This window comes from Carassius auratus, chromosome 19 (assembly GCF_003368295.1).
Source record: "Carassius auratus strain Wakin chromosome 19, ASM336829v1, whole genome shotgun sequence".
Taxonomy (NCBI): Eukaryota; Metazoa; Chordata; class Actinopteri; order Cypriniformes; family Cyprinidae; genus Carassius; species Carassius auratus.
Window position 1 is genome coordinate 10,005,740 of NC_039261.1, and position 26,343 is coordinate 10,032,082.

Here is a 26,343-nt window from a genome sequence, read left to right on the forward strand (position 1 = left end):
CGGGAAGAGCCACGGACTTGTCATAATTGTCATCATTTTTCACAAGGTTCACAATGTGCTGACAGTTTTCTGGAAGTTCAAAATTGTTCCACTTCAGAAGACACTGATTCATCAACTGGAGTCATACGGATTACCAGGGTTTTTGAAGTGTCAACTTTGAGGGACCCATTCACCTGCTTTGTATATGGACTCACTGAGATGGATTGCTTTGCTAATAGTTTCTGTGTTCCACGGAAGAAAGAAAGTCATATATATATGGGACGTACGAGGGTAAGTAAATGATGAAAGTATTTTTCTTTTTTGTTTGTCTGTTTGTTTGTTTGTACTGCAAACCTGAGAGATGGAACAGTTTTCAGCCTTCAGTACTACAAATCTCAAAACTTGTATTAGTTGAGATTGGAAAAGCTCCAATTATTCACCTTTTTAAAAAGAAGCCAAAGACAAATATTTAAAGTAAGATTTGAGTGGGGTTCTTAAGCAGTGTGTTTTCAATGTTCAGTTCAATGGATTCCATGTAAATTCCATGTGGATGGTGTAATTTAAGTCAGAACTTTAGGAACCTCTCTGCCTGGCACTGTTTGAACATGATAATGAGAACAGAGGCTAACAAGATCTATGGTTAACAAAAAGCTTCAGCTTAGACATAAGCATCACAGGTTATCCTATAAATCAGATTTTTACAAAATAAATGTGCATCTGATTAAAGACATATATGCTATATACTGTACTTTTTGCCCTTGTGTGAAGCATATAGCCTGCTGTAAATCTATGTCAAGACTGTGTGAAGCAACAACATACAAGTACTCTTTGTTTTTGTTTTTTTGTTTTTGATGGGGGGGGTGATTATTTTTATATTAAATTTGAATCAGAACAGTAAACTAATGGTCACCAATGAATCTGCTAGATTTAGAAAATAGTATTTGGTTTGCAGGAGTTATTTCCATGCATGCAGTGTCAGGTCAGGATTCGAGAACAAGTCATAGGTAATAGGTGAACACCAGTTAAACCTGTTTACTTCCCTCCTTACCTGGAAAAGTGCTGGTTTAAGCTATGTATGTTCCTTCAAGAAATCCATTAGTGATTCTCTGCTTGCGCATAATTCCCCACTGTAAGTCGCTCTTGAAAATGGCAGGATTACGGTTATTGGCACTTGTGATGATCACCAGGTTTTTTTGTATGTGTGCTTTCGTAAGAACTATCTTAGAAGTCAGCAATGTAGTGATCAAGTGCACTGTAAATCCGTAGTAGATTCCCATTCACAGGAGGCTAACAATGAATACTCTTGTAAAGTGAGTGCCTCGGGCTATAACCATTTAATGATGCCATTTCAAAGGGCCCTTTGAGTGCAGCTTCAAATTTTTTCATTCTTCAGAAGACTGTGATATTAAAATTACTCAAAGTAACCACTGCAATATATAACAGCTGAAGATACCAGAAAGGCGAGTGCAGGTTAGGAGAAATTTAGCTGCAACCTGCACATCTCCTTTTGGATATATTAAGTGTTTTGCATTAAATTAAATTCAATATTAATGTGAAACTATCATCTAAGGATAGAAGGTGACAGTTGTTTGAATCATGCTGTCTTAACCTTCCCTTTAGCTTTTGTCTATCTTTCTTTTTAGTCTTTATTTCTCTTTTCATATGCCTTATTTCTCTTTTCATATAAAGATGGATTTTAGTTTCCATCTTTAAAACCCTGTCTCCTCTCTCTCTCTCTCTCTCTCTCTCTCTCTCTCTCTCTCTCTCTCTTTCTCTCTGGAACACTATCGTCTGCTATAACAACACTCTGAAATTTACACTAGTCTTTTTTTTTTTTACTAAGTCCTCTCCTGCATTTTTAAATATTGTAAATACTGCATTGAGGAATAACAGCATATGTACGTTATAGATCTTATTCATTTATTAGTTTGTTTATTCATTTAGTCATTCATTCTCCTATTTTTTTTATATTGTAAATATTGTGTAAAGGGTGCCAGTTATGCAAAATTCACTTTTACATGTTGTTTGAACATAAATGTGTTTTTAAATATCCATAAGTCATAAGCAGTGTCTCAGAACAATCCATAGAATGTGACATTACACTTTGCAGGCCCCGCCTACAACTGCTGACATACACTTCTCTTTTGACTGATATTTTCTTTTTTCCTCTTCAGGAACTCGAGCTGCGTCGAACACTATGGGGAACACCTTTAACATGAGCGACTCTGAATACACAGATCTAATATAACCATGCAAATTATTTTCCAGCTGTTTACCTTCACAGACATAACAAACTGTGTTTTTATATCATCGCACAGTGCTACGAACCACTGACCAGCCAATAAAAATGAGGTATGAAATCAATGCGACATGGCGCTAAAACATAAAAATGCTATAACATAAAAACTACAACTGCAAAAGTGTGATTAATTATTATTATTTATTTATTTTTTGTCTCTACTACCACTCTAACATGCTGATGATATTCTATTCTTCTATAGTAATGTGAGTCATAGCATGCAAGTCAATAGCTATCATCATCTGCAGTGTGTCTTGGGCTTTACTTTCTGTAGCCTATAGAGAGATCACAGAATTTAATGATGAATCAAGTTTCACAACTGGCAGCAAAGTTTTTGATATTGTATTGAAATATGTGTGTGTATATTTATGTAAGATGGCCAACTGAAACCATATGTGGGTATGTGCGTGGTCACAAAATAGAGTTAGGAACAATATGGAGAGATGGTGTTTAGCTAATGAACAGATTATTGCGTAACTTTCTCCACCTTTCGGAAAACTCTTATTGACTTTGACAGATTCCGTAGGCTGAGGATTATGAAATTTTTTCGCCTGTAGCGGCCATTGAGCTTGAAATGTCAGACTATACCCCTCCGCTCCCCTCCCTGTCCATCTTCAATACTTTGTCTATGAGAGAATAAATCACCATACGGTCAGTAGCATATCAAACATCTCTCCCATTGGGCCATTACCTTCAACGCATTTCTCAAAAACTGTTGAATGCGGCACAATCACACATGCATACTGAACAATGAGCCAAGAGGTCAAGGTCTGCTGAAGGGATTTTAACTTAAAACACATAACTTATTTAAAATAATAAAAAATTCTATTTTATTTAGTTATCCACCCTGAGAGGAAGGAGGGACATTTTGACCTTTTAGAAATGATGACAAATGGCTTGCTTAGGATTATTTATTGGCACAGTTCTCCTCTGCTGACGGAGCTGCAATCCCAGCTCTGGATCAATTAACCTTTGCCTCACCGTAAGCTACAGATTAAAGTCCATGGTTATAAGGTGAGGGCTGTGTATTGTCCCGCACTGGTCATGAAGCAGTCAGATCGACCCCCGTCACCTTTTCCCAGTACAGGCCGGGAAATGACCAGTCAACTAGAGTGTGTCTCAGATCAGTTCAGGGTCAGTGGCCTCTCTCATCAAAACTACTCGCGACTCAAAGAGCAGTCCAGGCGGCTGAGCAAGAGAAGGACAGATTGGCCTATTAGAGCGAAAGAGAATAGAGTGAGAGAGAATGTATGAGTCGATGAAAAAGTATGTGTGAAGAGGAAACGTGGCAGGTTGAAGATGGTCCTATTATCCTTAAAGAGCCCAGGAGAGATCCGTTTCCCACACTCTCGGCAGTTGCGCACTATATAAAACATGCTTGAAAATCCCCATATGTGCCTCACCTTTCCTTTTATCACCCTCCATCTCAGGTTCTTTGTTCCTCATTTCTGCTCTTTGGTTCGTGTCATTTTTAGGAACGATGTACGTGGCTGTAAATGAGGCAGATCCCATGTGAAAGACTGAGAGAACGGTTAATGCTTTTTCTTCATCTCTTGCCCGTGGGCTACACAGGAAGAGCTCTCCAGGACCACAGGGAGTCTCCATGCATGCTTCCATTAACCCTTCGCCATTCCTGTTTCCTCATTGCTCTCTTCCTCACACGGTGTGCCGATATCAAATTTACATCATAAGGCCCCAGTCAACTATTTAAACAGCAATTAAACACTCTTTCAAGAGCTAGTGAGCTGCTTCTCTTCCTGGTGCCTACATATGAAGATCCATGTCATCTAGGATGCTGCCTAAGTGATTGATTTGAAACACTCTACAGAGGCAGCAAATCCATGCAGACAAATCTAGACAATTTCCTCATCTGTTAATTTTAATACAGGCCACAGGAAATAAATATAATACTCTCATAAACATGCATATACACTTTGGGGGATTTTGGGGAAAAAAAATCCAATTACTACTTATTTGTAAATCTTGGTCAGTATGATATATTTACATGTATTATGGTAATGTTTTTGGTAAATTTCTTAGTTATTTAATGACAATTTGTAAATAATAATTATCAATAATAATAATTATATATATATATATATATATATATATATATATATATATATATATATATATATATATATATATATATATATATACATACTGTATTGTTAGAATAATAATAATTGCATTATGGTCAACATTCCTCTTGCGCTGTTTGCCATCATTGATTTATTTTTTCACTGCATTTGTCATATTTCATTCTGGAATAGCCTTCTTCATGAAGAATGCAGTGCTGATTTAAAATTAGGCTAAAAGTAGGCAGCATAATTACATTCAGGAGCACTGTTATGATGCATTAAAATGCTGCCTGTTGAGGGAGCTCACTAGCTTTGATGGTCAGAATGATAATTTATGACTGCAGTCTTAATTCATAGCTGTACAATCTTTTGCAGTTTATGAGCATATAGACTCCGTCCCTCTTTATTCCTGCTGTTATCTCTCATTGCTATTACCAGTGGATGAATTTCCAGACAGGCGCCCTGCAGTCACACAGTATAGAGAGGAATGAATAACATTAATCAAGATGATGAAAATGACGAGGATAGGTTCGCTGTGAGACGGTGTCGAGCTAAAAGTGGATCCGTATCAAGCCTTACCTTGAAGTCTTCTACATAAACACACAGATTAACGGTGTTAATGAGCACCAGTGCCAAAGATGGCAGTAGTTTGTGCGTTGCCACCTACACCAAGCAGATTAAGCAGGCGCTGTGAGTGCTGGATGTTGATCAATGTGTGAAACAGGGAGGGAAAGTAAAAACAGATGGTGAAAGGCCACTGCCATTCCTCTTCTCTGACTGCCAGAATCAGTATCCTCTCAGCGCTCTGCTAAATTAAAACAACCACCATCCCATTGATTCCATCTCTGACAGGGGCCATACATCACAAGAGAAGAGAAGAGAAGAGAAGAGAAGAGAAGAGAAGAGAAGAGAAGAGAAGAGAAGATAAGAGAAGAGAAGAGAAGAGAAGAGAAGAGAAGAGAAGAGAAGAGAAGAGAAGAGAAGAGAAGAGAAGAGAAGAGCACCCAGATGTGGAGACATTTCAGTGTGAACGAGTAAAAAAGAAGAGACATAGAAGGTAAATAGAAATCTGATTAGCGCTGTGATTGAACAGGGCTGTTGTTTTCTGCTCCCCTTCTTTCCCATCCTTACTCCCTCTCAGAATGGCCGATGTGGGGATCCCATGGGAAAGGAGGCATTTGAGCTGATTGCCTGGCTAATGACTGACTGATTTGCTCCAATCACACGGCCCCGGAGCCAGATTATTTGATTGGACACAATCAAGTCAAATGGACCAGAGCTCTGAATCCATCATTATATTTCAGCAAGCTACCTAGGAGAATAACCACCCACCTATTAGAAGCAGGAGGCTCAACCGATCTCATGAATCAATTTCGATTCTTGCGTGCATGATTTGATTTTAAAGTGATTCTTGATTCAGCGTGATTCAATTTTGAGTTGACCCTGATGGAGATACCATGGTATCTGGGGGTAGGGCATTCTTATTCTGGAGAGAATTCCATTGGAGAAATATCTTTGTATTGCAGAATGAGTCATCAAGATTTTCAATCGATTTTCCTGGAAGAGCAATGCATTTTAAATGCATTTATATGAACAACATTTCAGTAAAATCAGTAATATATTTTATAACATAACTGTTTTCCATATGAATACATTTTGAAATATAATTTATTTATGTGATGGCAAAGCTGAATTTTCAGCACTCATTATTACTGCAGTCTTCATTATCACATGATCCTTTAGAAAACTTTCTAATATGTTGATTTGGTGCTCAAGAAACATTTCTTATGATTATCCTTGATGAAAACAGTAACGTTTCTGTGGTAACCGTGATACTTTCTTATTTTTAGTATAGGGTCCAATTCACACTAATAACTAGTTGCTTATTAGCATGTCTATTATTAACATATTGGCTGTTAATTAGTGCTTATAAAGTACATATAATGCATGACATCCATAATCCTACCCAATACCTTAAACTTAACAACTACTTTATAAACTATTAATAAGCTGCAAATAAGGGGTTAATTGAGGCAAAAGTCATAGTTAATGGTTAGTTAATAGTGAGAATTGGACCCTAAAATAAAGTGTGACCGAAATGTCTTTACTGCCACTGTCCATAAGTTTAATGCATCCTTGCTTAAAATCTTACTAAAACTGAACTTTTGAATGGTACTATAGATGACCTCAAAAGTTAATAGACATGAACTAAAAGCCACAAAACTCCAATTTGATTTTAATAGGGCCTTTAAATGGACTTTTAATTGTACTTAATTGTTCATAAGAATAGAATGGTCATTTATAAATGAGGCTTGTATGAACATGGAACACACACTTGGGAAACTGCATGTGCCACACACAGATCATCATCATTACTCATACAAACATTAAAACAGGGTGTCTTAGGAAAATAGCTGACAAAAGAGAGAGCCCTTACAGGCTTATCCAGGAGAAACTGAGGGTTTTGGGGATTTCTGAGTCCCCACCTCACATTAATTAAAAGATGCTCTTGGGTTGAGTGGCAGACAGCCTGTAGGCTCAGCCAGGAAGAGAACTCAGATGAATTATGGAGAGGGTCTGTAAGCCAGCCAAACTCAGCATCACACTTTTGCACACAATCCACCCCATCTATCCATTGCTTTTTCCCTTTTCTCCTGCTCTCTCCTGCTGGTTCTGCCCTCTGCTTTCCTCTTCGCTCTTCCCTCCATCTTTCTTTGTCACCACATCCCTCTCCATACTGTTCATTTCTCCGACTGGTACAGGTTGCACTGTTGTCCTTACTGCCCTTACTCTTCTTTTTCCATAAAAATGTGTTATTTTGTCTTGTGTTTTTGTCCACCCTGTTAAAAAAAACATCATATGCTGGTTAACCACAAAAAAAGACATATTTTCAATATAAAAAGTGATTGTGGACTGGACATTTTTTTTTTACCTTTTATCACATTCTTGGGCATGTCAAAGATTATTCATAATATTGGCTTTTATGCCAGATTTTTTTTTTTTTTTTTTTTTTTTTTGCAGCAGCAGCAGCAGCATTAGGTTTTAATTTTGTCTCACCCATTTATTGTTGGTGGCTGTTTTTGCCCCCTTGATTTTCATTATAATGACAGTTTTTCACTGCAAAGCCATGACACCATTTAATCATGCATTCTTGATTGTTTGTGGGTTACCCTTTTGGGGAGAGGTCAAATTTGTTATATTTACAGTTGATCACTAAGTGGTCCATTAACCCTTTAGATAGGCCTCTGCAAAAAAAAAAAAGGCTTAGTTTCTGGCTTGTATATGGAGTTATATGGAGTATAACAGCAAATTATAGTGTTTGTGTGTGTGAGAAATTCTTGATTGCTGGAGGTTTTCCCTGTTGGGAAGAGGCATTTCTTTTATTTTTTTACAGTTGATCACTAGGTGGGACCATTTATTTTATTTTTATTTATTTTTTTAACTGCTAATGCAATCTTTTGACAACACAAACTGAACCAAATTAAGCAATGCTTAGTAAATGTTCAACAAAGTTTCGATAGTTGTGTAAATATTGTCAAACTAACAGGTGTCTGAAGTTTTGGTTGATTGTAATCCATTACATACCTTTCTATCAAAGTTATCAAGATGAATTTGTTAGGGCACCGTTTAACTTTGTTATTTTATATTACCAATTTCTAAACTATAGCAAATAAACTGTGATAATGCAAAAAATGTTGAAGGTGTCTTAATAATTTTTGGTTTGACTTCATATTTTATTTTACATTGAAGACTATGCAGTGCTATTTTACATTTGATTATTTGGTTTCTTTACCTGGACACCTACAAACTTGAAAAAACTTAAATATTGTGTAAATAGCACAAATAAATACATAGAACAAACATACAAATTAAACAATTTAAATTAAAATAAATTAAATGTATGCATTTAGCAGACGCTTTTATCCAAAGCGACTTACAGTGCATTCAGGCTATAAATGTTTACCTATCATGTGTTCCAGGGGGAATCGAACCCCCAACCTTACGCTTGATAGCACAATGCTCTACCAATTGAGCTGTAGGAACACAATTTCAAACAGGGCCCACCAGTATATCCTGCACCGGGGCCCCACAAACCCAAGCTACGGCCCTGCTCCAACCACATCATCAAGTTCGCGGATGACACATCTGTGGAAGGTCTCATCAGCAACAGTGATGAATCGCACTACAGAGAGGAAGTGCCAAAGCCGGCTTAATGGTGTGGCACTAACAACCTGTCTCTCAATGTGGAGAAGACAAAGGAGGTTGTGATGGACTTCAGAAGAAACTCTGACTCGACTGCTCGACTGTGGAGAGAGTCAGCAGCCCTAAATTCCTGGGAGTGCTCATCACAGAGGACCTCACCTGGACCACCAACACTATATCACTCAAACACCTACAGGTTGTCCGCCGGCTTAAAAGGGTAAGTCTCTCTCCACCGATCCTAACCACATTCTACAGGGGCAATATGCTGACCAGCTGCATCACTGTTTGGTACGGGAACTGTAGTGCAGCAGACCGCAAGACCCTCCAGCGGAAAGTGAACACAGCTGCAAAGATCATCGTTGCCCCTCTCCCCTCCATCCTGGAAATTTTCCTCACAAGATGCTCCAGCGAATCCAACAGTATCGTGAAGGACCCCACCCATCCCTCCCACAGTCTCTTCCAGCTCCCACCTTCGGGAAGACAGTACCAGAGCAACAGAGCCCGCTTCACTAGACTGCTCAACAGCTTTTTCCCCCAGACTGTAAGAGTCCTAAACTCAAATTACCCCGTCCTCCTCTGAAACAGGACGGTAGGTAGTGTTTATGTGTAGCATATGTATAGTTTGTATTTTTTTGTTTATGTATAGGTCAACATTTATATATGATATTTTTAAAGTCAAAATCTGTCAGCAGGTTAGTTGTGTATAGGTACAGTAATTATGTGAAGCATTTGTAAAGTCTGTATTTTTTTAGCTTATGTATAGGTAAACATTTATATATAGTATATGTATAGTCAAAATCTGTCAGTAGGTTAGGTGTGTATAGGTTTATACTGTTTTAATTCATTGTTTTATGTCTGTATTTATGTAGCACCGTGGTCCTGCGAGGCACAATATTTCGTTCCACTGTATTTCCACACATGAAACAATGACAAATAAAGCTCAACTTGAACTTAAACTTGAACTTGACTCATGGGGGCTGCAATGTTGTGATTACAAGACCCTCTGAACACAGCTCACTTTATCTCAGTAACCTCCCTGTTTTTGAATGCTTTGGTTTGTAAAAAAGATTAATTATGTCTGAATTTTTTAATGTGTTTTTTTTTTTCAGTTGCTCTAAAATGTCGTAATGTGAGTGAACCTTTAAAACAAGAAGAACTAATAATATGTTGTGAGAGAAGATATCACGAAGTCATTTTTTTCATATTCATATTTTTACCTTTTCATATTCATACTTTTTCCTTGGAAAAAGGTTTTATTTTGCCTGAGGTAATTTTAGATGTTTTGATATGTTTACTGGAAAACAAAAACTTGACCTTTTGCTTTGTAAACTTTTCCCTTGCCTCATATATTTTTACACTATCATTTGAACTCTGCTCATTCTATTCATTCAGTTCATTTTTCTTTCTGTTTGTTGTGTCTTCATTATACTGCTGCACTTTTACTCCATCATTTATCATCTGCCACCACTTATTCCGTAGGGTCAGACTTCTCCCCACACACACTCCAGCATTAATGCTTATGAATTATTCCACTTTTAAAGATGATAGCCTTTCATACTGTATCTAAGGAATGACAAAAAGTCAACCCAATCCTGAGCATCAAAAATCAAACCAAGAATCTTCTTAAAGGGATAGTTTACATGAAAAATAGATCTCATATACTCACCATCTTGTCTTTTGAATTGTCAGTCCGTCAGACATACTGTTAAAGTATAAAAAGAAGGATGAAAACCTTACATGTTTGAAATGACAAGAGGGTGAGCCAATGATGGTAAAATTTTGAAGGCACCGTAATGGCAGTCGCTGAACCATCATGGTTCTGTTTACATTTAATGCCTATATAATTACCTCACTTTATTCTTCTCTCTTCACTTTTTTGTAATCCTATAAGCATCAATTACAGTATTTCCAGCATGCTTCTCTATGAAAATGTGCCTCCTGTATTGAATAAATAATTAAAATCTGATGAAATGTGGTGATTCTTTTGAGAGTAGTTTGCCGAGTACATTTCTGCAGTCTAGCATTATAGGCTCCTTTACCAAGGGAACAAGGCGACACATCTAAATCTCTTTAGCTGCAGCTCTGTGACTGTGTGAGAGCAGATAATGTCAGTGATAGTGTGGGCTCTGCCAGTTGCCATGGAAAACAGAAGTGGCTCCCTACAGTAGCATAAAATGTAGTAATTCAGCATTTCCACAAATAAACAACTGAATACATTTAAATGTCAGAACATCTTCAGAAACATCTGCATGCATGCTTACAGTTGCAGGGTTGAACATGAAGGTGCATTGTTATGCAAACATGTAGACGAAACCATAGACACTTGTTCATAATTTCTACATTATATTTGTAGATCTTATTATATTTTTCAGTACATAGCAAGTGCATTTTCAATCTTAATTTAAATTAAGATATCAAATATATGTAACATATATTAATAATATGAAATGTTTGGACCTGACATTATCCATAGGGATCTTTATTTTTATTTATTTATTTTTTTTTTAGAACAAACCTCAATAAATTTGGTTGATTTTTGTTTAGTATAATATAAAATTAGAAGACTTAATACCAGTCAAATTTGCTTGTCATAAACACAAAGCAATTACTGAATTTTAGAGAAGTTTATTCATATATTACTCTGGGACAAAAGAAAAAAAAAAAAAAAAAAAAAGGGTTATTTAAATATTTTTATTTTAAGCATATGACTTTTTTGCAGTATATTCTCATCAACATGGGTCACACTGTGAATTTCTGAGAAACGCAGATTGCGTTCATTCCAATTGTTCAGAACAGACTTGGTTTTGTGGCAAAAGCTCTGCCGTTAAAGCCCCCTTATAATTGTACTGCATATAATTTCCATTCAAAACATTTACACAGTCAGTTGATTTGAAGTCAGGTTTCTTTCAGAATGTAATATATCACTCTTGTAATTGTTTTCATGCTTCTATAATGTATAGATGTAGAAGGTCTCCTGTCTTGCTATCAAAAGACGTGAACACCTCCTCTGTCTCTCTAATCCCCTTTCTTTCTTTTTCTCTGGAGATTTGTCTTTGAAAAAAAAGTGGCGCCCAATTTCCAGACACATAAAAGAGCAGCCTTTAAGGGTCCTTCAGTTTGCACAGGGATGCCGGGGGCACTGCCCTTCATCTTGTCTTCCTTTACTTTAATTAGCCAGGAGAAAATTGGGCTTTTCTTCTCCTCTATCCTGATTGCCTCTTTTGTTCTAATATGGCTCAGATATGGGGAGCGAATTGCTTTCGCGAAAAGGAGGAACTGGAGCAAAGCAGACCACAGCGGTGCGAGACTCTAATGATAATGAACATGGCCTCTCTAATGCGGCTTCACGGATTCATCCGTAGACCAAGTATCTCTGCTCATCAAGTGCCATTCCCCTGATTGAGACTAGAGTGCTACATTTCATCCTAGAAGTCATGGAGATAAAGAAAATGGCCTTTTAATTACGAAATGAGATGTCGTTATGCTTTATCATATATGATTGTCCGGACATGCTTGATGAGATCTGCACTTTGTGGATATAAGGATCTTCAAGCAGATGATCACATTGTGCTACATTTTATTGGGATGCTCATTTCTTGGTTGCACTGAACCAATGGGAAGTTACAAATGCACCTAATCTGCACCATTTGTTTATCAGACCAGAATTGTACTGGTGCATAAATAGCTCGCATTCTGTTTAAATGATGATTTATTTTATTTTGTTTAGTTTTTTTATTCCATAACACCTCCACATATTGTGACGAGACATGTCACCATAATCAAAATATTTCCATCAGTTCAAATTCATATTTAATCTTATGTAATATTCATAACAATATGGAGAAATGTGTTTTAAATTATAAAACAAAAAAACTATTTTGCATTAAATTGCAGAATTACCCTGCCATCAAGGGCTTCCACTAAGATCACCTTGTGCTATATATATATATATATATATATATATATATATATATATATATATATATATATATATATATATATACATATATATAAATCTTTCAATCTTTTCGATTTTTAGGACTGATTGTCCATGATGTCATTTAACAAGTGAAGCTGAATCAGTTTGTGTTGACAGTGTAGTGAGTATTCAGTCAGTGTATGTTTTCAGCATCAGCACAATGTCAAGAGAATTCTCACACAGAAACTGACAGAATGTTGTCAGCGCGGAAAGAGAAACCGAAAACTGGAAAATTGTGCTCTATCATCATCTATCATTTATCTATCATCATATCTCTCCATGGATCTTCACAAGAATTGCAATACAACATAAGGCATTTTACTCATCCATATATACCGTATATATGAATGAATAAAATGCCTTATGTTGTCTCACACAGATGGATAGATGAGGAAATACTGATATCACTGAATGAGATGAGGAAATTCTGATACTGAAATATTTATAATAATGAATCTGCATAACTGAATTGTTTAACTAAAATCAATTAACTGCACTTCAGAATAATATGAATGATTTGAGTTCAATACACCAAAACACACACACACACACACACACACACACACACACAACAAACACACTTAAATTATTTATCTTGCTTTCCTACGGTTATGACCAACATAACATAATTACAGCCAGGGCAAAATAATATAATTTATGTCTGAATGTTTCATATTCTGTATTTCCTCTATTGTCTGCTGATGTATGCTGCTGTTTTGTGTGTGAGGGACAGTATGGGATAATGGCTGGTGTCTTCTGTCAATCATATAAACTAAGGATTTTGGTTTCCTTTAGAATACCCAGTAAAATTATTAATTGAATAAGTGATGGGATTGGGCTATGATCGTGATGGCAAAATTATTATTTTTATCTGTACAGTCAGATCACACAATCATCGTTTTCATGTTCGATTGTTGCTTTCACATTTGCATACTTAAATACTCATGCCAATCCCTAATATAAACATTGACATAGAGCAACTTTTATATCTAGTCTGTAATCACCACGGACTAAGAGACTCAAGGATATAAATTTCATATGTGAGTGTGTCTTTGAATGTGTGAGTATGTTCATTCTTTTGAGCATGGTCACTGGGCCGGGGCGAAGACATCACTCACAGTCTTTCAGAGAGTGAGAGTTAGATGCTTTCTACAGAGAGGCTGGGAGTGACCTTTCTCTTTTCTTATTCACTACCGTTCCACTTCAGCAGTCACATGGATACAGCACACATACACACACTCCATACACAAACAGACAAGGGTATCATGTCATTCGGGTGGTCCATTTCTGATCCTTTTCAGCTTTAAGTGAAAAGTACTTGGTCTATTTCGAGGGTTGAATCATCTACTTCAGTGATACCGGTGTGTAAGCTGCTGTGAAAGAGAGTTATTATCACAATTATGGAAAATGAATTGCTGTCTTTAATCCCACTGTGTGAATAACTTTTTGCTTCTCTCTAAAACAAGTGCCTGATTAAAAACTGATTAAAGCTCAGAAGATGTTAAGCAGGTACTGGGCTGTATCTTATGTTTTAATCACTTGGCATCAATCATAAAACTACAATCGAGACATTCTTTAAGTTTTGGTATTCGAAATTCTTTTATAATTTCCACTGGAATTGCTAGACCCTATTTAAGAGGCACACTATTTCTCATCAGAAAAAAATTTAATATTTTGGCTTGAATTCTTAAGGCCAAGGGCAAAATTATAAGGTGGCCAGAGCAAAGACACATTCAGAGGGCTGTTACAGGACCTTTATTATTAATAAATAAATAAAATCAATATTTATAAAATATAAAATTAATGTTACAAGGAATTACAGATTGATTAATTAAATCCTCTGAAATATGCATGTTGGCAATCACTGCTATAAACCACATCTTTCTTCAACCAGACTTAAATGGTTGAATAACATGTGGCACTCTGACTTATTGTGCATCTTTAAGTGACATGTTACAGCATTTTGAAAGCAATAATGCTCTCTAGGATCACTGGGTTTTATAATTACCTTCAGTAAAATACTGTTCGGTGTTAACAAATCTCTCTGTGTCCCATCAGTCATCAGTTTGTGTGGGTCATCAGTCAGTCCTCTTCACCAGGAATGCCAATGTGCTTGCAGTTGTCATCACTCATGGTTAGCAGTTGACCAAATTAAATCAGCCTCTCTGTCATATCTGCGTGACATCTATCTCCTGGAGATAATGGGTGGTGATGGACAATTTCTAAGATAGTCATAGTTTTAACTTCTCTTCCTACTTTATTTGTTTTCTACATGGCTGACTATTAATATTACTCTGCTAGTGCAACAACAGAATCACAAGTAGCTCACTCTCATCCCTTTGATAAATTTTCTAGATTTGTTTTGCTGAGATCTATTGCATTCTTTACCTCAAGTGACACTGGCTGGATTTTCCCATCAGAGTAAGTGATGCTCTCCTGCATCGATGTGCCACAGCTATACTTGCAGCCACGGCCGCCGTACAACATTAAGGAGCACTAGAGCGAGTCCTTCACAAGCTGTACTCGTGGTGTGAGATGGGCTGCTACCTTAAAACAAACTTTTATTACCATCTACTTTCTTCTGAGCGAGATACAGCGGGCACATTGTGTCCATGGCTTAATCCACATTGGGAACAATCCGTCCGATTTGGAATGGCCAGAGAATTAACCTTGATAGCTGTGGTGGATGGCGTCGTGTCCCGACTGCCAACTCTTTCTCTATCTGTCATTCTTCTATTTCTCCAGAAGCCTGGATCCCACTCTGTTTTCCTCCTCCAGATGGGATATAAGTCACTCTGCAGACATCTCGGCAGAGCCAGGAATTAAATCGCACAAAAATAAACTGAAACAAAATGAGGCTTATTTATATCCCACACCCTGTGCTCGTTATACCACCAGTCCCTTTCTCCCTTTCTCTTACCCAATTACCCCACTCCCTCCTCACCCATAAGTAGCCAGTTGACGGCGAGTGACAGAAGCTTGTTGTGCTCTGCATCAGCGCTGCTGTTGTGCGCTGAAGGGCGGTGAAAGTGTCATTCTTGGACACCTATTCACAGCATCTAATTTATCACGGTGCTGGTGGTTTACATATATGCCTGACATAATTGCCCCCAACATAAACAACGCTTGCTGTCGGGGGATTTATTAGTATGTCATTGCTTTAAGCTCACCGGTCATGGAGGTGAGAGGGGATTAGTTGGTAACCTGGATTTTAGGTCTTATCTTTATAGGGAATTTACGCTTCGTATTTGTTCAACGGGTTATTATTTGTTCATTGTGTAGATCGAGCTGTAAACTTTTAACAGTCTGCATGGGTAATGTACATCCAGCATAAGACCTGGAGCGCTTCAACATCTGCAAAAGCCTGGCATAGAGTGTCAAGCAGACAAACCTTGTATTCCAGTGCCGGGGGGACTCTATGGCTTAATACTGTGGCTGAGAGCCAGCGATCCAATAATGTTGATGGGAAAAAGAGAGAGAGACCTGAAAAGAGAGAAATTTGAGTATGACAATGCATGACAGCTGATGAATATGAGACATTAGTTATGAGAAAGGAGAAAACGGGAGAAAATAAAGAAAAGGACCAAGAAAAAAACAAAGCAGTGTCAAGTGCTGTCATCTAAGATTATATGTGCCCAATTGTGAATTATTTCACAATTGTTTTTGTGAGTTTCAAGAATTCAGTGTCCTGATTTTGTTTTGTTTCATGGTAATCCGACAATAACATGGGTATTTAATTGTTAATACAGTCTTACCATATACCACCATATACCCTATATACAGTATACTGTTCAAAGAAAAAAACTATTTCATTTACAAGATATAATGTTACAAAATATTTCAACTTAAAATAAAAGCTGCTCTCCAGAATTTTTAGGTTTAAAAAAAAAAACTTTTTTTATAATAGCATGGTTTTCAACATAACGGATGCTAAAATCAAATGCAGGCTTGGTAAGCATAAGAGACATCTTTCAATAATAATAACAATAATAAACCCTCTCTGTCATATCTGTGTCTGTATTTTTATATTTTTGTTTCATAAACAAGTACAGTATACACATACAGTACAAGTACATATGTAGTAGACTCCAAATTAATAGGAATTTAATAAAATTGTCATGTATATTAATTCAAGTAGTTTTAGATTGAGTATAGCCCACATATAACACATCTTGAAGTATTAAATATAAACTACCCATTTATTAAAGTATACTACAATACCATTATTGTGCCATGGTACAGTACTTTAATGCTCTTTATATTCTATCTGTCTACTATTATTTGTCAGTATTCCCTTAAAGGAGTTATCAAATAAACCGTTTTTTTTTTCTTTTCTTTTTTTTTTTCTTTTTTTTTTACAGTGGTTAAAAAACTAAGTAAAGAAACAGTTCAGGTAAACAGGCACTATTGCTGCACTGCAGTACTAGCATTCATGTAACTCTGTAATGCCGAACTCTCTGACCATAGCCCGGTGACAGAGCCATACTCAGACAATGAAGAATGCCCATCAGCAGACACCCTCCCTGGGGCTGTATTCTTTCCTGTCCATTCACCGCTAGCAATGCCCGCGGGGCCCTGCTGTGCTTGTGCTAAAGTCAGCTCAACCTGCAGCAGCTCACGCACATCTGCTCTGCATGACACACTGTCACAGAGCCACAGAATGACAAGACAGAACGCTGACAGCTCTGGTCATCAATTTACCTACAAAACAGGGTTAAATGTTTATCAGTGCACTTTTATAACATGAAGCTCACTGAAAACCAATAATACAGCTTTTATGATACCTAATTATTAACCTATACAAATGTACCATGATAAATTTCAGTCTCATTTTTCTCATTAATAAGGGTTGATCACAATAACAAAAATTCACTGAAATTGGCAGGCCGAAAAGGCCTGTTGTCCATTATCAATAGTATAGCGAAGCATGTTGCACCACTCACGCAGAACTCACTTTTAAGATGTGTTTACACTTAGTAGATTTTATGCAACCCAATTTGAATACAATCAGGTTGTGACCATCCTTATGCCCTTTGTTTTGCATCCTTAAGTTCTGTGTTTAAAATGAGTGTAAAAACTAAGAGTACTTCTTTTTTACATTTAATTTCTAATCTGGTTTAAAAGAACCAAGAAAACCGAACTACAAGTATAAACAGACAATTTCTGTATGCGTGTATGACTAACTTGAACACAAAGAAAAATCTATGTGCAGAACTTTCAGATTCCTATAGAAATGACTGAAATTTTGCAACTGTAAATTTAGCAACAATTTAATACCAGTAGCCTATAGGTGCCCACAAAACACCCTAATTGAATTATTGAATCGTTCTTTCAACTGATTTGTTCAAAAATGCTCATTTATTCACAAACCTAATACTGCATGTTGCTCTGAGACTTTTTTCTCTGGGGCATTTTTTCCTTACCATTTTATTGACTTACATAATGTAATTGGCAATGTCTAAATTATTTCAATCTAATTTTACTCAGTCTTTACACTTTTAAAGGGGTCATATGACGTTGCTAAAAAGTACATTATGTTGTGTATTTGGTACAAAGTGCTTATGCGTTTAAAGTAGGGGTGCTCCGATCACGATCGGCCGATCGTTAATGTGATCGTCCATCAGGTGCGTTATTTTACATAGAGCAGCTGTTACTACACAGAGCCGTTGTTAATAGAGAAGATGCGCCAATAAACGCTGAAAATGAACTGGATTTGCGCATCTTCTCTATTAACAACGACTCTGTGTAGTAACAGCTGCTCTATGTGAAATCACGCACCTGATGGAATTAACCGCTGATTAGAGAACCGGCTTTACTGACGAGATGCGCATAACGATCGGCCGATCGTGATAGGAGCACCCCTAGTTTAAAGGTAAAAAAAAACACATTATTTTCCACATAATGTACATTATTGTTTCTCCTCTATGTCCCGCCTTTCTGAAATGTGTCGTTTTTACAAAGCTCATCATTATGAAAAGTGAGGTGTACGTTGATTGGCCAGCTATCCAGTGAGTTGTGATTGGCTGAATACCTCAAGTGTGTGATGGAAATGTTACGCCCCTTAACATACTGTCATGCCCTGTGTCCTTACCTACTGTGTGATGCCTGGCGCGACAAGACAAAAACAATAAAAACCATTATAAACGAGGCATTTTTGTTGCATCCAGTGGGGACTTAATTACTGATTATAATGACTTATACTGTCTATTTACACGTTGCATTGCGTATTGTGCTAGATAAACATAAAACCATGTCTGGACTCTACACTGCTCAAAACTCAAAACCAAATCCGATGATCCACAGCACGAAGTTGATGTATTTCCTCAGTGACCAACACGGATCAGCTCTAGGTATGACGAAGCAGATATTGTCCTCTTTTGGAAGGCCAAACAAAGTAGTTTCATTTTCGTAATGAAACACACATCATCTCAACAACAGAAGTGGCCACAACAATACTACAGTGAGAATTCTTTCTTTGTGTGAACATTTGGGCATTGTTATGCTAATCTTCCCACATCATGATGTAGACACGTGGGGGCGTGTGATGTGTGATGAGTGATATTTTCTTAAATATTTTATTGTCGTGATTAAATATTCTAAAATGCTAACTAATATGGGTGTATATAGGTGTTTAAAGTTGGCTTAAACAAATGTTGGTAACACTTTAGAATAATGGTCTATTAGTTAATGTTAGTTAACTACTTTAGTTAACATGATCTAAGCAAATACAATACTTCTACAGCATTTATTAATCTTAGTTAATGTTAATTTCTACATTTACTAATGCATTATTCAAGTCAAAAGTTGTGCTTGTTAACATTAGTTAATACACTGTGAATTAGCATGAACTAAATGAATAACTGTATTTTCATTAACTAACATTAAAGGAGATTAATAAATACAGTAATACATGTATTGTTCATTGTTTGTTCATGTTAATTTATAAATTGACTAACATTAACTAATGGACCATTTTTCTAAAGTGTTACGCAAATGTTATTATATTAAAAAGGGATTGAAAAATATGTGATATATTACTCTCATACTGTACATACCATTTTAAAAGCTGTAGCCAATCCCTCACAGCCTCGATTTCATTAGTATAAAATTCAGTATGTCTGCCTTGACTAAGATCTATATAAGCTCTTTAGGATGTTTGATGTTCAAATGAAACCTCCGCCACTGCCTTGCAGAAGCATTTACGCTGAATTACAGTTTCAAGAGAGTTATTATAAAGGAGTGCATATCAAAACATCTTTCTATGCGTTTTGCTTAGGAGAAGCTTCAATTACTAAGAGGAGCCAGAGGTCTGAAGATCAGAGCCGCTGCTTGGTGCATGTGGGAGGGAGGAAGAATTTGACGGCAGAGGAAAACACATCAAGATTTATGATGGTTTCAGACACCAGGCTTCCTGTTAAATCACGTGCGTTGTCAGATATTTCATCACAAATCTCAGCGTATGATAATGAAAATCAGGTTATTTCAGTCCTCTTTTTTCCTGTTTCTTTCCCTATGCAACAACCTGTATGTAAACCACACTTGTTGTTTTTTTTGTTTTGTTTTTTTTTTTGCTCATGTTTTAGCACCAGGGCTGGTAACAGACTAAATAAAGTAAGTATCTTATTATTTTATTTAATTTTTTTCCAGAAATAGGTCCTCCTCCTCCTTTCTGTCTCATTCCTCTGACAGCAAGGTGAGATCTTGTTTGCTTACTTTGACTCTTTTTTTTTCGCTCTCTCTCACTCGCACTTTTGTCTCATACCCTGCTAGTGTTTTAATCAATGGAGTTCAGAAAAGGCCTCAGGGGAGCAGGGCACTCTGGGTAAGAAGGTTAATGCGCTGGCAGTTTCGAGATACACTTGTGACATTTCCATCCAGCATCTGTTTTCATCTGGCCTGATTTAGGGGTTTCTGGCTGCGTAGTGTGGCTGACCAAAGAGAACTGATCCAGTCGTTGGATGGGCGAACGCACGTGCTCCACCATGTAAACGTTGCCTCCAAGTGGTGTATGGGAGAACTGCAACATGGGAAAACACATTACAGATCTCTCTTTGTTTGATGGTTTGCTATGGAACATCACAATCATGCAGTCTGAGCACATAAAACACTACGTGCACCACTAAAAAGATGAGTGGAAGGGAAGACAGAAAAACAATCAGATGATGAAAATGATGCACCAAAGTGGACCATCTGAAAACAGAGAGACAGAGAATGGGGTATAGAAAGGGGTAAATGATAAAAGATGAGAGAATGCATAAAAGGTCAAATATATAAGGATACAGAGAACGAAAGCAAGCTTGACCGAAAGAATAGCTAACTAAATTAGAAGAGTTTCACTGAAGATGAACAGCAAGGACAGTTCAGCTGCCACTTCAATTTAATCTGATATGAATTCAATGAGCAATGGTGATCTTTTCAACCGCAGTGTAATTACTGGAGGAACAACAGGTGTTTTTTTGAATAGACTGCGGTCTAAATGGCCTTATTTCCTTCTTCCGCTGCTGATCTTGTCGGAGAATGTCAATTATCATTTTAAACATTGGCTGATAAGGAAGGACTGCAGAGGAAGGGAAAAAATGGCAACAGAAAGAAAGAGACAGTCAGAAAGCATATGCTATAGGGGAAAGTTGTCAGTCGGGTGAATGCTAATCACCTCCCGCAGTTTAGCATTATTCTATGAAAGCCAAGTCTGCTAATGGTGGGGCATTTTAACACCATTTTCAATAAATAAATCATTATTCAAAACAGAACTGAGAAGAGAGGTCATCCAAAGTCCAGACATACCTCACATCCTTCATAGGGAGACATGAACCAGAAGCTAAGCAGAGTTCTGGTATTGTATCAGAATATGTAATGAAACTTAAAGAGACCATAGAGGACTGGACTGTTTTTAACTTTGGTTAAAAAGTTAAAGGTGAAGTGTTTAATCCTTATTACAGTGGAAGAGCCAAACAGAATATAATGTCTCCCCCTATTGGTCATTGCTCAGCCAAACAGTTAGCCCCGCCCTAAACGCACATTTTGTTGAGATAGTGCTGTTGATTGTGATTGGTCATGACTTTTCAGGGAAAACTTTTTGCTGAATTAAAGGGCAGTAAGGTGCATTTTACACTATTTAACTCAAACTTGAATTTAATTTTAAATTTTAAGTCTAACTTAATATCAAGCACAAAGAGCTGTTGTTAGTGTGCCGAGTGGATGGCATTTTTGTGCATGCATTTTTTATTTATTGTATTTAGTTTTGAACAAGCAAGAAAAAAACAATTAAAAATGGCTGAAAAAAATATTAAAAACATTGGCAATGAATTAAAAGTGTGTGCATGTTAATTGCTCTGACAAATGTGGTTTTATTAACAAGGTTCGGGAGGAGCACAATCAGATAATCATCCAATTTGGCACAGGTGCATCTCGTTTAGATAATCATCTTAAATAGCACACAAGCTTAGATATATCCAGTCTTCCTACCTCCTGTCCCACGACAGTTTTTTCGGCATCCCTCCTCCACCCCAACTCCTCACTTCTAATCTATTTATCCCAAATTGGGGATAGGGGGAGTTATTTGGGTTCGGGCTGTGCTCCGGGCCCGGACCCCTCCCCCAGGACAGCATGCCAAAATATGCCTACTATTCGCCTTCAGATTATATGTAAGGGTGAACTCGTGAATTGTGTCACGTGTCTTTTTTTTTAAATTTTAGTTAAAGTTTTGAGTTAAACAAATGTATCTGCTTATTTTCTGACATCAGATCTGTATATAACATTCACTTAAATATTCACAAATCAAATTTAATCTTGGAAGTGAAAAGTTGATTTTACATCAAAATTGTTTTTTACTTGTAAATCCTTTAAAAGGGTAGCTCAGCCAAATTCTGTCATTACTTCCTCACCCTCATGTCATTCCAAACTATTTTAATAATGTTGTTACTACCTTTCTGGGCCTTGAATGTGTCATTTACATTGCTGTCAATGCAGGGTTTAGAAAGCTCTTGGATTTCAGCAAAAAAAAATCTTAATTTTTGAAGATGTTCTAAAGATAAATGAAAGTCTAACATGTTTGGAACGACCTGGGGGTGAGTAATTAATGACAGGATTTTCATTTTTGGGTGAACTACCCTTTAAATTGGTGCCAAAGTACCGTATGATGTGATTTCATTCTTGTACAGTAGCTAGTTTCTAAATGGTTAAACAGATATGTTACACCCAGCTCCTGTCTCTCCCTACACATGGATATCCAGCTGGGATAATATGAAAGCATTTTAGCATGAAAAAAAAAAATCACACTTCAGCTTTAAAGCTATGCATATTCTCTCTAAATTATGCAGAGCAATGAATAAAGTGGTACACACTTTATAGAAGTGCACTAATAAGGCAGATGGTAAGTTACAGTAGGTAACTGACTAAGGTTAACTTAACAGCTGAATCAGCTAGATCTAAGTAGAGCTTTTACAAATGATGTTCTGTATTTCTTTGAGTTGGTCTCTTTTTCGATCCTTCCTCACCCATAAGAGGAAGACAAAAATTAGGTGATAAATATTTCTATCTTACGACAGGAAGCATCGCCTTGATCTTTCCCTGAAGAACACTAAACTGTGTAAACATCATGAAAAATTGAAAAGAGGCATCTCAGTTGCCTCACTAATCTAGAGAGGCGGATCTAGGCTACAGACAGCTGCACAGAGATTCAAGGCTGCAGTTTCAGAAGTCCCCATACCTCTGATCCTTCACTGTGCTTGCTACGTGTTACAGTGCTACAGTAGCCAAGATACTTTAACCTGATTTGAGTCTTCATGAAACTCATTTTAAAAGCAGTGTCAGCTACATACTGTAGGTAAAGCTAGAATCCAAAATTAATTGCCTAGCGCACACAGCACAAAATGTCTACCTCCCCAATGGCTCCTTGAGAATGAACAGTGAGAGAGGAGTTAGGATTAGCCAAATTTGGTCTTTATGTGACAGTTTAATAAACAACACATTTCAAACCTATTATAAAGCTAAAAAGCTGTTAAAATGATCGTTATTAATTGGCCACTTGGTCACTGGATGCATTAAGCAGTCGTAGGAACACAGGAAAATTGACTAGGACTAAAGAATATATAATTTAAAAATCCCCTGCTGACATAGAGTAACAAAAAAAGCCTTTGCTCTCTATGAATAAAAATATTGTGGTCACATTACTTATTTATGAGGGTTAACATGGTTCATCGATTACAAAGTTTTATACTAGAATGGCTGTTGTCTAAATTGTAAGTAGAAGGTTTTTTTTTATCTTTCTCACTTCTCTTGAGGGCTCATTAAGACCGAGCACAATTCTAAAAAAGGGGTTTCCATATTGAGTATAGTACCTAATGATAAATACTCTTTATACATTTATTTTGTAGCTTTGTGATTAAAGCTTTGGATTGGTAAGGTTCTTGGTTTAAACATTGAACTCTGTAATCCAAGAACTGGAATAATTCATAAATATGACACAAAATGTTTATGCTTATGTTAGATTTTATATAAAACAAAATCTCTTATATATATATAAAATCAAACAGTAAATGTGATTTTGGAGCTCTTAAATGAGGTGAGACAAATCAATCTGTCATATAATCTCTTCCAATCCGTGTATTTATTTCTGTATTTTAAACCATGGAAATACATAATTTGCATTAAATGTCTTTTTGATAGTTAGCCCATTAAAGAAAAGTCAAAATTCTGAAATCTATTTGGCCGTCTTAATGGTATGCGAGTTTGAGACGCGACTAGACGTTTGTTGTGTGATATCAGACAGTTACTGTTACAAACTTTTTTTTTTTTTTTTTTTTTTTTTGTTTAAACAATCATTATTTTCTTTTGTCAAAAGTGTCACAGCTGGCAGAGAAACACTTTCACTTCGAACTCTGAAATCCACACCACTCAGAAATTCTCCAGTGTCCGTGGACAACAACATCTGCACACAACCTCTCGAGAATCATCTTGTCACCCTGTGGATCTCTCATTTCAGCTGAGTCTCCCTGCGCATTTGGCTGAGGGTTAAAGCGTATGTTTGTTTACACACTCATGCTTGCCACGTCCTCCCTCCCCTCGTCTAAACCCACACACTTGCTTTCTCTATGCTTCTTTAGCTTGTTTGGAATACACGCTGAGATCATAGGACATAAAGTCTTCAGAGGCCCTTCTGAGCGCTTGCAATCCTATTCGTGTACCCACACCCCCTCCGATACAAGAGAGGGAGGGAGAGCGAGAGAGGGATAAAGAACGAGAGAGGATGTTAAGGCACGATCACAAAAATAGAGCAATGTGTTACAGAGATAATAAGGTCCCCCTGCTGAGCACATACAACATCATAAAGTCAAATGTGATCAAGCCTCCACAGAGCAGTGGGCTACAAATGAGAGTAGCTGCAGAAACACCAATGATTACATGTGTCCGGTCAAGGATCGGATGCATGCATGTGTGTGTATGAAAATACATTGGAAGTTGCCATTTATAACATTCCCTTGTATTTTTTGGTGAGTGGATGTTGCAAAGCTAAAGAAACTCCTTCTTATTCAGAGAAGACAGTTGTTTTTAAACCTCCTACAATGTTCAAGTCTCAGCCGGTGCCCTTGACAGCGGACCACCCACTCTCCTCAATAAAGCTTGTACTCGAGTTCATCTCGAGAGCCACACAGGGGACGACTGCTTAACTATCCACTCAATAGGATCAATGGCTGGGAGATGATCAATAATACCTTGATCCTGTGCGCATCCCGGATTCTATCTAGATATAAAGTGCATAAATCCGCTCGCGCTGGAACTGGTGGTGCACCGGGAAAATGAACAGAACAACAGCCTCATAAATCAGGGGTTGGGTTCCACAGACAGACGGAGCGTATTTTCATGAGGGTCTGGGGTAGACAGCGTGGTGTGAAGCAGCTTGGTGACAGACAGTGTCTTGTGTTTAAATTCTTCTTGTGATAAGAATGAGTCAAGCTAACAACATCTGGAACACATGTGCTCTCTCTTCCTGTTCTTGCTTCCTTCCCTTATTATGTGCTGCTCCAAGATGGCCTGTAAAATATATTACCAATAGCATTAGCATTCATGTCTCAAAACTACTATAATATTAATATGGAAGTATGTTCCTGTTCCTGTTCCTATTTTTTTTTTCACTAAATCTGTTCACAATTAAGATGTATATCTCTTAACTACAGCTTTATATCTCACAATGTGACCTAATATCTCATAATTATGACTACAGTATATATCAAAGTTGCAACTTCATATCTCATAATAGCAACTTTGTCATAACTGTGACTTTATATCACATTGTGACTTATCTCATAATCATTTCTATATCTCACTGTTGCAAATTTATATCACAGTTGTAACTATACTTTGTTATTATTTATCTCACAAATGCATCTTTATTTATTATAATTGCAGTTTTGACTTAATAATTATGACTGTATCTCACAATTGCTCATGTCATGTCATAATATATTAAATAAAAACAAATTTCAGTTATGTCTCAATGTAACAATATCTCATAATTATGACTTCATATCTCACAATTGCAACTTTGTCACAAAATGAATTTATACTGTATCCTAAGTATGACTTTCTATTGATCTTCAATAGGAACTTTTTATCTCATAATCGCGACTATATCTCACAGCTGACTGTCTCATGATGTGACTTAATATCTAATAATTCTGACTACTGTATATCACAGTTGCAAATTCATGTATCATAATTGCAGCTTGCAAACTGTTAGAAATCAGAATAGTGTGGTTATGTATATTTACCAGCAGGGGGCTAGCTTTTTTTTTTTTTTCTTC

The 26,343-nt window shown here is 36.9% G+C and overlaps 1 long non-coding RNA gene across 2 annotated transcripts in view; it reads right to left on the reverse strand.

Annotated features, from left to right (window-relative positions):
• Positions 1-6,484: 6,484 nt before the first annotated feature.
• Positions 6,485-26,343, reverse strand: part of LOC113119391 (uncharacterized) — a 30,855-nt gene continuing 10,996 nt past the window's right edge. Inside the window, exons 3-5 of one of the 2 annotated variants that reach the window (XR_003294452.1) lie at positions 15,933-16,024; positions 10,229-10,264; positions 6,485-7,199 (exon numbers count right to left, since the gene is read on the reverse strand). This is a non-coding gene — a long non-coding RNA (uncharacterized LOC113119391). The remainder of the gene's footprint in view (positions 7,200-10,228; positions 10,265-15,932; positions 16,025-26,343) is intronic. The other variant, XR_003294453.1, reaches the window with a different exon arrangement.